We start from the raw sequence: 13,745 nt of genomic DNA, 5'->3' as shown, positions 1-13,745 counted from the left end.
ATGATGAATACGAGTCATAAAATAAATTACATAAACCAAATAGAGAATTAAGAAATAACCTTCGGTCCTAGCTAATATGGCCTATGAAAAATATCGCAATGATATTCCCCTATCAGTTGGACCCAAGATGATATGAGATATGCCTATGTTCTTTGCAAGAATCGATCCCCAATTAACTGATTAATTTTTAGGGTTTTTTTTTTTGTGTATTTTTGATGAGAGTGTCCTAGGTTAAATTAGGTTAAGAAATAAATCTCCTACTCTCTTATTATAACCGAAATAAGAGAAGTCAAGGGGAGATATTTATTCTCCTTAATTTCGGCCAACCCAACCGAATTATAAGAAGAATTATCTTCTTATTTTCGGTTTATCCACCTACCAAAAATAATGAGATTAAATCTTCTTATTTTGGTAGTTTACAAAATGTATACAATTAGTGTATTATTTATAAATTGTCATTTATATTATTCCGTATTAACAAGTCTACACACAACGACTTACGATTGATTTATTATCTGGTCAATAATAATTTATTATGACAATATCGTATAATATATACTTTAACTATAAATATCGCATATTTATAATTTGCTGATTAAATATAACCGATTACATTTAATTACAAATTAACATATTAATTCGTCCAAGCTAACATTATATACATTAATCAAATATAACATATTATATTCAATTTACGAATTGACAGTTAATTCGTCTCAGCCAATATTATTTAGGATTAATTAATAACAATAATCCGTACTGTAGGCGATCTTCTCCTAATAATCCAAACTACATTTTAACTCACAATAAACCCAACTATCACCCCTTCTTCTCATAATACACTAAGATGACTGATTACCTGTTTAGCAAGTTGAAAACTTCCTCTAATTAGACCCCTCCCAAACCTCTCTCCTAACTCTTCTCCCTTACTTACACCACCACCTACAACGACCACTAGCACCACCAGGCACGAACCACACCAGCAACCCACGTCGCCTGGAAATCACCACCCACAAGCCCATCATCAACTCAAAACTACTCTCGCTGCCACCATCCAACCATTCACCGGCAATAAATTCTCATTCAATCAATCAAAACTTTGAAATATATCAGCTTATTACAACCATATATATGGAAACAAGTTGGCAGAGATAGCAAGATTTCTTCCAGGAAGTCGGAAGGTAGGAGTATTAATAAGTTGTATCTCCTAATAGAAAAGGAAATTTGATCGGAATTTTTTGTCCTGATAGAAATTTGATCCCTAATTCAGTTTCGAGAGAAAAGTGGAAGAATCAAGATTGAAAGATTATGCCATGGTTTCCAATTACATTGGTCGATTCGATTTAGTCATGCCTTACAAATTTCGAAAACCCAGAAATTTTCAAAAAACAAATCCCCCAAATTTTAGAAAAACCCAGATAACTGCTACGTCAACAAATTCTCATTCAATTATTAAAACTTTGAGGTTTTCATAACCCAGTTCCTCAAATTCAATTCCCAAAATGCCCAGATGGCCAGATCCTTCAAATAATCAACTAATTCCAAGAATGAATTTCTATAAATACAAATGATCTTACAAAAAACAAGAAAAGAAAATTTACACTTTGTTAATGGATGTTGTGGCATCAGTTGGGGTATTAATGGGCTCAAAGGTTGCTTTGATAATGGTGGTGTTAATGATGATAGGTGTTGAACGATTGATGGTGATAGAGTCAATGGTCTTAGGAGTAATGTGACATTAAAGTTTGTTAGAGGAGGAATTAGTGTTTATTAAGTGAAAAATGGGTCCCACATAATCATTTTAACCGGTTTTTTCAGGTAAAAAATTATCCTAGTGCAATATGCGAAAATGAGGTAATAGCTGGGTTTATTGTGGGTTAAAATAAAGTTTGGATTATTTTAAGAAGACTGCTTATAGTTTGGATTATTGTTGTTAAATAATCCTATTATTTAATCGGCATTAAATAATCGTCTCATCAACACATTGACTAACTGTTTAGTCATATAAGGCATCAATGTGATTACATTTCCATAACCACATCTCTCAAACACATCCTTTAGGTGTGACTTTTAGGGACCAGTTGACCACCGCCATCAGTATGATAATAACGTCAAACTTTCTAGCAAGCCAAACGTTATTAGGTAATCGTTAATCAACTGATAAAATACGAAGTATACCCTTGTGAACCTATAAGAGATTTATAAATTTTATCACACTAATTTGTGGAGGACACAAGCTCCAACAAACTCCCACTTGTCCTCACAAGTATATGTACGATAACCGATTCTCATATCCTAAAATTTCTCCCACTCAATGTAAAACAATTTGCAAAATCTGTAATCACAAAGTTCGTATTTTACAAGTGATCTGTATCAAGAGTGGTTTCCCCGACTATAGAGTAACTTAACTGATAAATGAATCATCATTCGAGTATGGCCATGCATTTCAGTTACAACTCATCGAGTGGCCCTGAGAAATAACTATACCTGATAAAGGTTGGATATTTTCTTCAACTCAAATCCAGCAGATGTAAGCACAGTATGAAATGACCCAGAAAAAATCTACTTAGTCTCCAGTTACGGCAGACAATGAGAAAGAAACCAAAGTCAACCAAAAACTGCCTTAATCTCAAGAGACGGTCGATAGTCAAATGAATCGACTCTAGGAACACAATGGACGTCCAATCCACGACCTGGCACCGAATGTTTTTAAACATTTAGGACTCCATTTCGTTGTCACCAAAAAATGTCCTACGAGGTATCGTTATAACCCATATTTGTGATCGATCAGCCAACTGATTGACTTATGGCTCGTTGAACCCACCATCAATCGACTGCACAATATAATAGCCAGAGTTATCAGCTTATATGGGCGATTACGGACCAAAACAAATATAATGTAATTCAGTTCACTTTGTGGCGTTCAATATTGTCAGTAAAATCCACATGAAAAACAAAATATTATATAAAAACGATGAATTTATAAATAGTATATGAAAAAGATAATGTATCAAATCCATAATCAACTACTGCAACTCAGGAACATGTTTAATTCCCATGGAAATAACGTGCCCTTCATGCTTATCATAATTCAACGGTTTAGTGAGAGGATCCGCGATGTTGTCATCCGAAGCTATCTTGTCAATCACTATCTCTTCTTGCTCCACGTAATCACGGATCAGGTGAGCTTTCCGATGTACATGTCTAGATTTGTTGCTAGACTCAGGCTCCTTAGCCTGGAAGATGGCACCTCTATTGTCACAATAGATGGTAATCGGGTCATTCGAACTAGAAACTATCGTAAGTCCTTGTAAGAATTGACGCATCCATATAGCTTCCTTTGCTGCTTCCGAAGCGGCATAGTACTCAGATTCAGTGGTAGAATCTGCTACAACATCCTGTTTGGAACTCTTCCAGCTGACTGTAGCACCATTAAGAGTGAAGACGAACCCGGACTGAGATTTTAAATCATCTCGATCCGTTTGGAAGCTAGCATCTGCGTAACCGATTGCGCATAGCTTAGTATCTCCTCCATAAGTCAATACCATATCCTTAGTCCTCCGTAGGTACTTGAGGATATTTTTAACAGCTATCCAGTGTGTTTCACCTGGAATTTTTTGGTACCGACTCGTCATACTCAATGCATATGCCGCGTCTGGACGTGTGCATATCATGGCATACATGATTGATCCTATTGCAGATGCATAAGGAACACGACTCATGCGCTCAATTCCTTCAGGCGTCGTGGGTGACTGAGACTTGCTCAACTGCATCCCAGACGTCATAGGAAGGTTCCCCTTCTTGGAGTTGGTCATGCTGAACTTTCAAGAATCTTATCCAAATAAGACTCTTGACTCAGTGATAACGTCTGTCGTGATCTATCTTGGTAGATACGGATTCCCAATATGCGTTGTGCCTCACCCAGATCTTTCATCTGGAAATGGTTCTTCAACCATCCTTTAACCGAAGATAAGAGAGGAATGTCATTCCCAATCAAGAGTATGTCATCGACATACAATATCAAGAAAACAATCTTGCTCCCACTTGACTTGATATATAAGCATGGTTCCTCGACCGATTGAGTGAAACCATACTCTTTCATCACCTGGTCGAAACGATGAATACAACTCTGAGAAGCTTGCTTAAGTCCATAAATGGAACGCTTAAGCTTGCATACTTTCTTAGGATGTTCAGGATCTATGAAACCTTCGGGTTGCACCATGTACAACTCTTCCTCCAAATAACCGTTTAAGAAGGCGGTTTTCACATCCATTTGCCAAATTTCATAGTCATGAAAAGCGGCAATCGCTAAGATTATCCGAATGGAACATAGCATGACTACAGGTGCAAAAATTTTATCATGCAATCCGTGCACTTGAGTGAAACCTTTTGCCACTAGTCATGCCTTATAGGTATCTGGTTGCGCGTCTACAGAATGCTTTATTTTGTAAAGCCATTTGCACTGTAGAGGTTTTAACTTATTAGGTAAATCAACAAGATCCCATACGTCATTCTCATACATGGAGTCCATCTTTGATTGCATGGCTTCAAGCCATAACTTTGAGTCGGAACAGGCCATGGCACCTTTATAGGTAGCGGGTTCATTACTTTCTAGGAGCAAAACGTCATTATCCTCGACCATACCAATGTATCTGTCTGGAGGATTAGAGACTCTACCCGACCTCCTAGGTTCTTCAAGAATATTAACCATATCATCAGTTGGAGGAACTACTTCCTCCATCTGTTCCTCGGTTGTTGGTTCTTGAATCTCCGACAGCTCGAAGGTTCTATTACTTGTCTTGTTCTCGAGAAATTCTTTCTCTAAGAACGTCGCACTAGCCGCAACAAAAACTAGATGTTCGGTAGGCGAATAAAAGTAATGACCAAACGTTCCTTTTCGATAACCAATAAAGTATGTCTTGACCGATCGCGGGCCAAGCTTATCCTCGTGTCTCCACTTGACATAAGCCTCGAAGCCCCAAACCCGAATAAAGGACAAGTTGGGGACCGTTCCCCTCCACATTTCATATGGAGTCTTGTCGACAGCTTTAGTCGGACTTTGGTTAAGTATAAGAGTAGCTGACAAAAGAGCAAAACCCCATAATGAATCAGGTACTACCGTGTGACTCATCATGGATCGAACCATATCAAGTAAGGTTCGATTTCTCCGTTCGGACACACCATTCGATTGAGGTGTTCTTGGTGGAGTTAATTGTAAAACGATTCCACGGTCTTTAAGGTGTTGATCAAACTCATTTGAAAGATATTCGCCACCCCAATCTGAACGGAGTGCTTTAACCTTTCTGCCCAGTTGGTTCTCAACCTTGTTCTGGTATTCCTTGAATTTCTCAAGGGACTCACTTTTATGCTTCATTAAGTAGACATATCCGTATCTACTCAAATCGTCCGTGAAAGTGATAAAATATCTATAGCCATCTCTAGCGGTAATTGACATAGGTCCACAAACATCAGTATGTATGAGTCCTAATAGGTCACTAGCGCGCATTCCAACACCTTTGAAGGAAATTCGAGTCATTTTGCTAATGAGACATGATTCACACGTGCCATATGTAGAAAAATCGAATGCGGGAATAGTCCCATTATCAACGAGTTTCTTTACACGTTTTTCATTTATGTGTCCCATTCGACAATGCCATAGATAGGTTTGATCTTTGTCACCAACCTTTAATTTCTTATTATTCACGTGTAATACTTCCATGGTTTGATCTAAGATGTAAATTCCATTCATGGAAATTTCTTTGCCATAAATCATTTCATTGAAAGAGAAAATATAGCTATTATCCTTTATTAAAAATGAAAAACCGTCTTTATCAAGTACGGAAACTGAAATAATGTTCTTAGACAAACTGGGTACATAGTAACAGTTATTTAAAAATAACTCAAAACCACTAGGGAGTTGGATTACGTATGTTCCCTTCGAGACTGCAGCAACTCTAGCTCCATTCCCGACTCGCAGGTCCACATCACTCTTTCCGAGAGGTGTGATGTTTTTTAGGCCCTACAAATGATTACACAGATGAGAACCACAACCAGTATCAAGTACCCAAGTTCTGAAACTTGCATGGTTAATTTTAATCATATGAATATAAGATGACATACCAACAGGAACGACGCGGCCTGCTTTTATGTCCTCACGGTACACGGGACAGTTTCTCCTCTATTGTCCAGTCTTGTGACAATGGTGGCATTCAATGTCACTGCCCTTGCTCTTTGCCTTGCCCTGTGAGCCACTAGACTCACCAGGCCCACTCTTACCGTTTCCTGGCTTCTTAAACTTTGGCTTACCTACAGTTAGGTCGCCTGGAGCTTTGCCCTTACCCTTATTCTGTGGTGTAATATCCGTATACTACCCTATAAAATTAGGACTATAACGCAAATTATACATGTGATTATTGTCATAAAACGAAAAACATGATAGAACGATAAAGATCAGGGAATAACCTTCGGTCCTAGTGCAATATGGCAATGAGAGATCAAAGTAGACCTCCTCCTAAATGATGCACCCAAGATTGTCCGAGAAATGCCCTTGTGCTAGAATGAATCCTCTAATTGCCTTGCAATATTGAGAGGATTGGTTTTGTGAGTTTTGTTGGATGAGAGATCCGGATTGTTGAGAGGCACTCTTCTCAAAAACCCTAAATTTTTGTCTCAAATGAATTAGGTTTCAAGTGAGGAGAGGCTCTCCCTTTTGTCTCCTTTGGTTCGGCCGTGAGCTATGAGTGGGGAGAGTGGGCTTTCCACTTTCTCTAATTTTTAACTCATGGTACGACCCGAAATGCACTAAATGTATATGACACGGTTTCATTATAAACTGTCATCGGTTATCGGATATTAAAGCATCAACTAATAACACGGATTAGTTGAATTATTAATACGTGTCCGACAAAGACAATATTGTATAATTAATTTATCCAATATACATTAATCAAATATAAATCGCTTATATTTAATTTTACGAATTAACCGCTTAATTCGCCTTAGCCATTTTTATTTAATCCGTATTAAATAAAATATCTCAACATCACATTTTGACTAATTATTAGTCAAGTAACTCAGACTAACTGGTTAGTCAAATTTGGCATCTACATGACTGTATTTTCATACCGTCACATCTCTCAAACGTATCCTATAGGTGTGACTTTTAGGGACCAGTTGATCACCGCCATCTGTATGACAATAACGTCAAACTTATCTAGCAAGCCAACCGTTATTGATAAACGTGGATCAACTGATAATAATACCAAAAGTATGCCCTTTGATCCTTTTAGAGATTTATAAGTCCTTGCACTAACTGTTAAGGACACCAGCCCCAACAAGCTCCCACTTGTCCGTACAAGTGTATGTGCAATGACGTTATCCGCACTAACTGGAGGACACAAGCTCCAACAAACTCCCACTTGTCCGTACAAGTGTATGTGCGATAACCGATTCTCATATTCATTTAAAATTTCTCCCACTCAATGTAAAACAATTTGCAGATCTGGATCCGCAAAGGTCGTATTTTACAATCGATCTGGATCTAGAGTGGTTTCCCCGACTAGAGAGTAACTTAACTGATAAAAACGAATCCGTATCCGAGCATGGCCATGCATTTCAGTTACAGCTCCTCGAGTGGCCCTGAGAAATATCGAGTACCTGATAAAGGCTGAATATTTCCTTCAACTCGAACTCCTTCCGATCTAAGCACAACATGAAATGACCCAGAAAAAAATCTACTTGGCCCCCTGTTACGGATGACCGTGAGAAAGAAACCAAAGTCACCCAAAATCTGCCTTAGTCTCAAGAGACAGTCGATAGTCAAAAGAATCGACTCTTAGGATCACCATGGAAGTCCTATCCACGACCGGGCACCGAATGTTAGAAAACATTTAGGACTCCACGTCGATGTCACAATTGTGTCCTACGAGATATCCGTATAAATCGCCTTTGTGATTGGTCAGTCAACCTGTTGACTTATGGCTAGTTGAACCCACCATCAACCAACGTCACAAAATAATTGCCAGAGTTATCAGCTCATGTGGGCAATTAAGGACTGAAAAATATAATGTTCGTTTAGTTCACTTTGTGGTGTTCAAAATTTGTCGTACAAATCCACATGAAAAACAAAATATATAAATATCAAAACGATGATGTTGTATAGAGTACAAAAGCGAATGAATCTAATCCATAAAAGAGTACTACAACTTAGGAACACGTTTAATTCCCATGGAATTAACGTGCCCTTCATGCTTATCTTGTCGTAATGGTTTAGTGAGAGGATCTGCTATGTTATCATCTGTAGCAATCTTTTCTATCACTACTTCCTTTTGCTCCACGTAATCCCGGATTAGATGAGCTTTCCGTTGTACATGTCTAGACTTGTTGCTAGACTTTGGCTCCTTAGCCTGGAAGATGGCACCACTATTGTCGCAATAGATGGTGATCGGGTCATTCGAACTAGGCACTACGGATAGTCCATGTAAGAATTGACGCATCCATATCGCTTCCTTTGTAGCTTCGTACGCGCATAGTACTCGGACTCGATCGTAGAATCTCGCTGAATCGTTTGCTTGGAACTCTTCCAGCTGACTGCAGCGCCATTAAGAGTAAAAACGAATCCAGACTGAGATTTCGAGTCATCTCGATCCGTTTGGAAGCTAGCATCTGCGTAACCGGTTGCGCATAGCTTTTGTGGGCCTCCATAAGTTAATGCCCAATCTTTAGTCCTCCGTAGGTACTTAAGAATGTTCTTGACAGCCAACCAATGTGATTCACCTGGATGCTGTTGGAATCGACTTGTCATACTCAATGCATATGCCACGTCCGGACGTGTGCATATCATGGCATACATGATTGATCCTATAGCCGAAGCATAAGGGATCCGTGCCATGCGCTCTTTCTCTTCCGGTGTCTCTGGTGCCTGAGACTTGCTAAAATGCACCCCTGGAGCCATAGGAAGAAACCCCTTCTTGGAGTTAGTCATGCTGAATCTCTCTAGGACTTTGTCTATGTAAGACTCCCCGATCGAGAGATAACATCCGTCGTGATCTATCTCGATAGATACGGATGCCTAGAATTCTTTGTGCCTCACCCAGATCTTTCATCTGGAAATGGTTTTTCAACCATACTTTCACCGAAGATAAGAGAGGTATGTCATTCCCAATCAGGAGTATGTCGTCAACATACAATATTAGGAAGACAATCTTGCTCCCACTCGACTTGATATATAGACATGGTTCCTCGACCGATCGAGTAAATCCATTTTCTTTTATCACTTGGTCGAAGCTTGCTTAAGTCCATAAATGGAACGCTTAAGTTTGCATACTTTCTTAGGATGTACTGGATCGATGAAACCTTCGGGTTGTACCATGTACAACTCTTCCTCCAAAAAGCCGTTTAAGAAGGCGGTTTTCACGTCAATTTGCCAAATTTCATAGTCATGAAAAGCGGCAATCGCTAAGATAATCCGAATGGAACGCAGCATGACTACGGGTGCAAAAATCTCATCGTAGTGCAAACCTGGCACTTGGGTGAAACCTTTAGCAACTAGTCGTGCTTTGTAGATATCTTGTTGACCTTCCACAGAATGCTTTATCTTGTAAAGCCATTTGCATTGAAGGGGACGAACCTTAGCAGGTAAGTCAACAAGATCCCACACGTTGTTCTCATACATGGAGTCCATTTCGGATTGCATGGCCTCAAGCCATAGCTTTGAGTCAGAACTAGTCATGGCACCTTTATAGGTTGCGGGTTCACTACTCGTTAAGAGTAGAATGTCATCTATGTCATGTTCCTCGACCATACCAATGTATCTGTCCGGAGGAATAGAGACTCTTCCCGACCTCCTAGGTTCCTCGGAATATTAACCGCAGGCCGGGATTGAAGGAATAGGTTCCTCCAATAGTTGCTCGGTACTTGGTTCTGGAATCTCCGATAGTTCGAAGGTTCTATCACTCTTTGCATTCTCGAGAAATTCCTTCTCTAAGAATGTCGCACTAGCCGCAACAAAAACACGTTGTTCGGTTGGCGAATAGAAGTAATGACCAAGGGTTCCTTTAGGATAACCTATAAAGAATGTCTTGACTGATCGCGGGCCGAGCTTATCCTCGTGTCTCCACTTGACATAAGCCTCGCAGCCCCAAACCCGTATAAAGGACAAGTTAGGGACCGTTCCCTTCCATAGTTCATATGGAGTCTTGTCAACAACTTTAGACGGACTTGATTAAGTATTAGAGCGGTGACAAAGAGCATAACCCCATAATGAATCAGGTAAAACCGTGTGACTCATCATGGATCGAACCATATCAAGTAGTGTTCGATTTCTCCGTTCGGACACACCATTCAATTGAGGTGTTCCAGGTGGAGTTAACTGTAAGGCAATCCCACAGTCTTTGAGGTGTTGATCAAACTCGTGAGAAAGATACTCGCCACCACGATCTGAACGTAGTGTTTTAATCTTTCTACCCAATAGGTTCTGTACCCTATTCTGGTATTCTTTGAATTTATCAAAGGATTCACTTTTATGCTTCATTAAGTAGACATAGCCATATCTACTTAAATCGTCCGTGAAAGTGATGAAATACCTATAGCCTTCTCGTGCGGTGATTGACATAGGTCCACATACATCCGTGTGTATGAGTCCTAATAGGTCAGCAGCGCATTCCAACACCTTTGAAGGAAATACGAGTCATCTTACCGATGAGACATGATTCACACGTGCCAAATGATTGAAAATCAAAGGCCGAGATAGCTCCATTTTTGATGAGCTATTTTACGCGTTTCTCATTAATGTGTCCCATACGGCAGTGCCATAGATACGTTTGATCTTTGTCACCAACCTTTAACTTTTTATTCATTACGTGTAATATTTCCGTGGTCTGATCTAAAACATAAATTCCGTTCATGGAGACTGCCTTGCCATAAATCATATCGTGTAAAGAGAAAATGCAAGTATTATTCTCTATTACAAATGAAAAACCAAGTTTATCAAGTGCAGAAACTGAAATAATGTTTTTAGAAAGACTAGGTACATAATAGCAGTCATATAATGACAACTCAAATCCGCTAGGAAGCTGGATCACATATGTCCCCCTTGAGATGGCAGCTACTCTTGCTCCATTCCCAACACGCAGGTCCACCTCACCCTTTACGAGGGGTTCGATGTTTCGGAGCCCCTGCACATGATTACACAGATGAGAACCACAACCAGTATCAAGTACCCAAGTTCCGTAACTTGCGTGGTTAATCTCAATCATATGAATAAAAGTAGAAGAGAGAGAAGACATACCAACAGGTTTAACACGACCTGCCTTTAAGTCCTTATGATAAACAGGGCATGTACGCCTCCAATGCCCAGTCTTGTGGCAATGATGGCATTCCATGTTTTCATTCTTGCTCTTTGTCATGCCTGATGAGTTGCTCGACTCACCAGGACCACTCTTACCTGAACCCGACTTCTTGAACTTCGCCTTACCTACTGCTAGGTTTGCCTGAGCTTTGCCCTTACCTTTCCCTTTGTTTGACACAACGAGAACATCTTGTTTCAAGCTCCCACTGAACTTCATGTCCTTCTCGGTCTGTACGAGAAGGGAGTGCAGTTCATGTGGGGTTTTCTTCAAATCATTCATATAGTAATTCGCTCTAAATTGCGAAAAACCATCGTGGAGTGAATGAAGCATGCGGTCGATAACAATGTTCTCGCTGATATTACAATCAAAGGTCTCCGACTTCTCGACATTCTCAATCATCTTTGAGAATGTGTGGGCTAACCGGTTGGCCCTTCTCGAGTCTCGCATCAAAGAAGCGAGTGGTATGCTCATAGGTCACGATTCTCGGTGCTTTCGAGAATTCCTTAGTGAGCGTGGTGAAAATTTTGTTTGCACCATGGGCTATGAAGCGTTTCCGCAAATTGGATTCCATTGCAAAAATGAGTACGTTTTTAATCGCACCCGCTTCCATACGAAATCATTAAACTTGGTGATTTCAAGCTGACTCTAGCCGTGGGACCTGGGTTTGCCGAGGGGCTCTAATAGATATTTGAGCTTCCGTCGGCCAATGACATTCCGTAATCCGCCTCCCAATCCGCGAAGTTTGATCCATCATTCTTCGATCGAGTAGACCGATTCATCCGATTCATGAAGATCCGAGGCCAGGACTCACGGTCCAATGTGGCACTTGGCATTGGGTTATCGTAGAACCACCATTTGTTATTAGCAGTTAAAAAGTTCGTGATCTACACTGAAAAAGAAAGAAAAACAAAAACGAAATAAGCAACTCATCGAGGTGATTTAAGTCTATTAAAATTCATTTTAATCGTGTAGACTCATTGCACTTGTATTATTGATCTCCCTCAAAAATGATACAAGTGATCCCAAGACTCAATTTCTGTAAATTGATAAGCCAACTGTTTAGCTAATTCTTCCGTAAGAACTCTTGGTCGATAGATTTCCGTAAATCCTATCTATAGTCCACCATAGTCACAGGATCGTACGAGTGACCATAGTGTTGAGATAAAATAAGTCAATCGGTTCCAACTTACCCGACGTAGAAGGGGTCATATTATGCCGACCGACGAAGAAGGGACTCATTGGAGTTTGACCTATAAAGACCGTTCTCAATTTTGGTTTATACGAGGAAGATCCCATCAACTAGATTATAATTCATTTTAAGTGAACGAATAACTAGCGTCTGCGTGAATGAATCAATTTAGGTGATGGCTTAAAAATCGTGTGACATGAGAATGTCAATGAAAACTAACTCGTGACCTCTAAATGTGTCAGTTTTCATGCAATAATTAGGTGGTTTGGATTTTTAGGCGGAATATGATGCATATTATCGTTACGAAAAATAAATAAAAGAATGCAATACGTAAATAAAGAATCCTAGTGTGGCCTATCCTAATAAAAAGAACATGAAACAACTTTGGAATCCACCGTTGGACCCGAGAAGCTTGTCTTGATGTTCCATCTTGATCCATGTAGCGGGAGTGAGCATCCGGTCTCCATCTTTGGTCTTCTCAAAAATTACAATTTAAAATTTACAAATATAAACCTATTTACATTCTAAATAAAAAACTGTAATTAAAAGAAAAAAAATGGAGATACGAGATCTCAAAATACAACCAAGACCGTGTTCCATCATTACGGTAACACGTTCTACTAAGGCCACACTAAGTTACAACCGTTTGCAAAATAAAATAAATACGTAATTAAAAGCATTCAAAACAATTAACAATAACGATAAATAAAATGCATCAACTAAAATTAAAATTATTCGTGACATAATTCCGTAATTATGTTAAATTTTTATCCAAACCACCAAAGATAATTAAAATTACATGACAAAACCGCTTTAGTCAAGTTAATTTTAATCCGAGATAATCCGTTACAATAAATCGTTTTAAAGTAACTTTATTTTACGTGGGTGAACCGTTTCACTATCAAGCGAGAGCATAAAAAAACCGTTTTATGCAACAAAAAGGGCCGAAAGAAAAAAAACAAAAAAATTTTTTTTTTTCTTCTGTACTGCTGTACGTGAACAGTACCAGTACCCAAAAATATTTTTTTTTTTAAATGCTGTATAAAACCGAGAGCATCAAAAATCCAAAAAAAAAAATTTATACGGCTCAAAATCGTGAGCAACTAAAGATCAAAACAAAACGGTTTGATAAAACACAATTGCAATTTATTCTAATCCGGATTAAAACAAAATTACAATTGACATGTTCTTCACATATTGTTGTAATT

The sequence above is a fragment of the Silene latifolia genome, chromosome Y (assembly GCF_048544455.1).
Source record: "Silene latifolia isolate original U9 population chromosome Y, ASM4854445v1, whole genome shotgun sequence".
NCBI classification, from domain to species: Eukaryota; Viridiplantae; Streptophyta; class Magnoliopsida; order Caryophyllales; family Caryophyllaceae; genus Silene; species Silene latifolia.
The sequence above is the reverse complement of the archived record's forward strand: the minus strand, read 5'-3'. Positions refer to the sequence as shown.